This window comes from Planococcus citri, chromosome 1 (genome assembly GCF_950023065.1).
Source record: "Planococcus citri chromosome 1, ihPlaCitr1.1, whole genome shotgun sequence".
Taxonomy (NCBI): domain Eukaryota; kingdom Metazoa; phylum Arthropoda; class Insecta; order Hemiptera; family Pseudococcidae; genus Planococcus; species Planococcus citri.
Window position 1 is genome coordinate 70,744,434 of NC_088677.1, and position 5,208 is coordinate 70,749,641.

Below are 5,208 nucleotides of genomic sequence, written 5' to 3' on the forward strand. Positions count from 1 at the left end.
TTGATTCTTATAGGATTTTTAACGCTCTTTTCATTGCCGAGGTCTGTTACTTTCAAGATAGTACGTAAAAGGGTAAAAAACGCGCTCAAAGTGTTGCCTTAGTTTCAAACACAGACATGTGCATCATTGTCTTAGTTTCAAAATAAGACATATCCAGGATATGTCTGTTTTTGAAACTAAGATGATAGGATATGTCTCATTTTGAAACTAAGATAATGTTCACATGTCCGTGTTTGAAACTAAGGCAAAACTTTGATCGCGTTTTTCAACTTTTTATGTACTATTTTGAAACTAAGGGACCTCAGAAATGGAAAGGGGATTAAAAATCCTACATGTATCGAAACCTAACTGATCTAGACAACTTCACTTTCAAATTATCTCCATCTTGGTTTCAAAATCAGACAAGTGCATTTTCAGGTTCATTTTATTAGTGGTGGGGGGTGATGGTGGAAGGATATTTTTCGTATTTTTGTTACTCAGTATCATCACTACAATTTGCCAAATATCCCCCGCCTTTACGATGCTGCATATTTTTGTAACAAAAAACATGGATTTTCTCAAAATCAACCCTGTGGCGTTTGTCTAACTTTGTAACCAAGCTCCTCATGTTATCTTATCATAGTATGCATACAATTATGCATGTATAAAATGCAACTTTTTCGATTGTTCGCGGGTTCGGATGAACTTTCATGTGGTCTCAAATTAAAGACGATGAAATTCCCTATCGATTGGTGTTAAATTTTTATCATTTCGCGTAAAAATGACGATTTTATGAATACTTTTATTTTACTGATTTTTGCATACTACGTACGTCATCTTTAAACTGAAAATACTCGAAATTCTCAGCGGACACATAGGTATTTGAGTACAGCAAAATGTTCGTGATTTTATCCTCTTTAAAATGAGCTATTACCGAAAGCTCTACACGCAACCGTTCAAAAGTTTTCGAAGTTTTAAGTTGCGAAAACAAGCTGCGGATGGTAAGTATTGAACTTTGAATTAATATTACTCGAAATTTTCAGCGGACACATAGGTATTTTAATACATCAAAATGTTCGTAATTTTATCCTCTTTAAAATGGTTGTTTACCGAAAGCTCTACCTTCAACCGTTCAAAAATTTTTGAAGATCAAAGTTGCGAAAAGTGGTTACTGATCAAAACTATAACTTACTGATAACACATGATAACCGTAATAACACAATTTGACCACTTTCCGCTACTTTGAAGTTCAAAAACTTTTGAACGGTTGAAGGTAGAGCTTTCGGTAAACAGCCATTTTAAAGAGGATAAAATGACGAACATTTTGATGTATTAAAATACCTATGCGTCCACTGAAAATTTCGAGTAATGTTAGTTCAAAGTTCAATACTTACCATCCGCAGCTTGTTTTCGCAACTTAAAACTTCGAAAACTTTTGAACGGTTGCAAGTAGAGCATTCGGTAATAGCTCATTTAAAGAGGATAAAATCACGAATATTTTGCTGTACTCAAATACCTATGTGTCCACTGAAAATTTCGAGTATTTTCAGTTTAAAGATGACGTACGTAGTATGCAAAAATCAGTAAAATAAAAGTATTCATAAAATCGTCATTTTTACGCGAAATGATAAAAATTTAACACCAATCGATAGGGAATTTCATCGTCTTTAATTTGAGACCACATGAAAGTTCACCCGAACTCGCGAACAATCAAAAAAATTACATTTTTTATATGGAAAGTTATATGCATACAGATAGTCGGGGAGCCCGCATAAGGATCACTTGCACCCCCCTGCCGATTCTCCGGGACAACTTTTTTCTTAAAGGGTAAGTCCTAAGGAACATTTCTAGCCCTTGTCCTCAGAAAAAAAGTGGCCCTACTTACAAAATGGCGGCCATTTTGATTGACAGGTCAGTCGAAATCGCAGGTTTTGCGTTCCAACATAGGACTTTCACGGAATTTTTTAAACTGTACAAAGGTAGATCGAAAGAGCAGGCAAAAATTCATCACCTGTCAAAATTTCAAGTGCTAAAGTGCCTTTTTCGATTTTTGGTGAATTTTCAAAAATCAAATTTTGGCGAAAATGTGAGAAAAAAATCAAAATTTTACCAAATTGACCTAGAAATCTGAAATTTGGGATATATCCTATTTTCGACCTGCCAAATCGATTGGAAACTGTTTCAAACCGTTTTGAGCAGTTCTGGAGCCTCCAGCAGATTTTTGAAACTCGAAATTCTCACAAAATTTCATCAAATGGAGTTGGAAAGCGGAAATTCATTCTGCAAACTAATTTCAATACGCTATGAAGTCGACTGCAAGTGATTTTCAAGTCGTTTTGGAGCCTCCAGCAGATTTTTGAAACTTGAAATTTCCCCAAAATTTCATCAAATGGGGTTAGACAGCTGAAATTAACTCTGCACATCAATTTCAATATGCTATGAAGTCGACTGCAGGTGATTTTCAAGTCGTTTTGGAGCCTCCAGCAAATTTTGAAACTTCCAGCTACTTTTTCGAAATTTTAATTCTCCTAAAAACGCGATGAAACTTTTCAAAAAGTCACTGGTGGCTCCAAAATTACTTGAACTCGCCTGAAGTCGTCTTCAGAAGGTGTTAAAATTCAAGTTTCAAAAATCTGCTGGAGGCTCCAAAACGACTTGAAAATCACTTGCAGTCGACTTCTTAGCGTATTGAAATTAGTTTGCAGAATTAATTTCGGCTTTCCAACTCCATTTGATGAAATTTTGTGAGAATTTCAAGTTTCAAAAATCTGCTGGAGGCTCCAGTAATTTTCAAAAAATCGCTGGAAGCTCCAAAACGACTTAAAAATTACCTGCAGTCGACTTCATAGCGTATTGAAATTAGTTTGCAGAATGAATTTCCGCTTTCCAACTCCATTTGATAAAATTTTGTGAGAATTTCGAGTTTCAAAAATCTGCTGGAGGCTCCAGAACTGCTCAAAACGGTTTGAAACAGTTTCCAATCGATTTGACAGGTCGAAAATAGGATATATCCCAAATTTCAGATTTCTAGGTCAATTTGGTAAAATTTTGATTTTTTTCTCACATTTTGGCCAAAATTTGATTTTTGAAAATTCACCAAAAATCGAAAAAGGCACTTTAGCACTTGAAATTTTGACAGGTGATGAATTTTTGCCTGCTCTTTCGATCTACCTTTGTACAGTTTAAAAAATTCCGTGAAAGTCCTATGTTGGAACGCAAAACCTGCGATTTCGACTGACCTGTCAATGAAAATGGCCGCCATTTTGTAAGTAGGGCCAGTTTTTTTTTTGAGGACAAGGGCTAGAAATGTTCCTTAGGACTTCCCCTTTAAGAAAAAAGTTGTCCCGGAGAATCGGCAGGGGGGTGCAAGTGATCCTTATGCGGGGCCCCGACTAAGATGCATTCTAATGTTGTTGTGTTCAAGGTTGGATGGAAGATGTCGGCTGTCCTTACCTGTATGAAATTATAGTAGCCCTAATATTACCTGCGATATTACACCGCTACACCTTCTCCGCATCAGGGGTGCTAACCTTAATTATTTTAATTAAGGTTACGGTTTCACTCCAATTTTTTCGTTGACATTTTTCAGTTTTTGTTTCGGTTTTGGTTTTGAAATTCAAAATTTCAGTTTCGGTTTCGGTTTCGGTTTTATTTACAAAAATTTCAGTTTTGGTTTCGGTTTTCGGTTTTTTTTTCGGTTTTACATATTTTTCTCAAATTTCTTCAAAATTTCTCAATCACAAAGCACAAAGCGATTTTTTAATTGAACGCGGTATGCGTAACAAAACTCAAATTTAGGTGGGCAAAATGATTATTTTATTCTTCCGAGCCTTTTCCCTGTTTATTTTATTATTCATGTTCACTGCCCTGAAAAGAAGGTAAATAAGTTCCGAATTAAGGGGATATTCTCAATACATGGTAGTATATCGGTTTGCCTGCCAAAAGTAAATATAATTATTCAGAGCCGCGGATGCACGGAATGGGCTCAAATTTGAAATATATGCTTTTCAAGACATTTCGAACAATCCTCTGCATGCATTTGTCGATACGTTAAATAGTTTTCGATTAAATACGGTTTAATGAAAATAGGTGGATAAGTATGGTGAATTTGCCCCCGAGAGCTTCAGGGTTGATATTTGCATGGAAGGTTGGTACCCTTGAGCACCTTCCGTCACGAAAGTTTCAGACCCCCAGACCCCCCCCCCGTTTTTGAGAAACCCCCCCTTTTCTAAAATTACAATAAAAAAATTTTTCTCAGCCCCATGTGAACCGATTTTTTTAATTTTTTGGTATGTTGTAGACATCCATAAGAGACATCCCCACAAAAAATTTCAACCCCCTCCCCCAATATTTTCCCCTCAAAATGGCGTTTTTTAGTTTTGTTTGCCCGTTTTAGCAATGATCATGATTCGGCACAAAAATGCGAATAGCATTTTTAAATGTATTTTTGACTCCTACAAAACATATATTTTTTTCAAAAAAAAATTTTTTGTGGGCCGTGGTCAAAAATTGAAAAAACCAACAGAGGGGGTTAAAAATGGATTCTGGTGTAAATCATTGTTTTTGGAAAACAAGGTGTCGTTTCCATATGAATCGAACCACCCCAACACGAATATGACGCCCAATCTTATGCTACCCTCATCCACACCCCTCCAGCGCTTCTGCCCCCTTCTCAATTTTTACTGTATCAAAAGATGAGCCATTTTCGTAATATTGGTGTCGTTTCCAAATGAATCGAACCCAACCCCCCCAACACGGTCATTGATCACCGGTAACAGTATTATAATAAATTTACGACAGCTTTTTGTTGCCAGTAAGTAAATCTTATCCGATTAAAACATCCAAAAAATAATTATAAAGCATCGGAAACTGTATTATAACAACTCTACGTAAGTTTTTGCTGCCTATAAATCTGATCCGGTTATTGTTTATTCAGTTGAAATGCAATACGATTAGTAAAGCTCATCAGAACTTGAACTGAACTTTGTCTGGTTGGTAAAATCCTTTCTGGAGCAGCGTTAAAATCATGTGATCTCGATAAAAGAATGTGTTTCTTAGATTTCTTTGACTCAGCATACGAGTACAAGTCTCCAGAATGTGCTAAAGCACTACTTCTGAGCAAGAAGGTTCCATCCTTGAATAAAGTTTGCAGTTATCGCTGTGCGTGAGCCAAGTCATGCAAAAACAATAGTTAGAAAATTAATAATTAAAGCCACTCTCAATAAAAAA

At 36.0% G+C, this 5,208-nt stretch overlaps 1 protein-coding gene across 10 annotated transcripts in view; it reads right to left on the bottom strand.

Moving 5' to 3' along the window:
* Positions 1–5,208, bottom strand: part of LOC135844575 (uncharacterized) — a 427,884-nt gene that overhangs the window by 256,047 nt on the left and 166,629 nt on the right. The window lies entirely within an intron of this gene.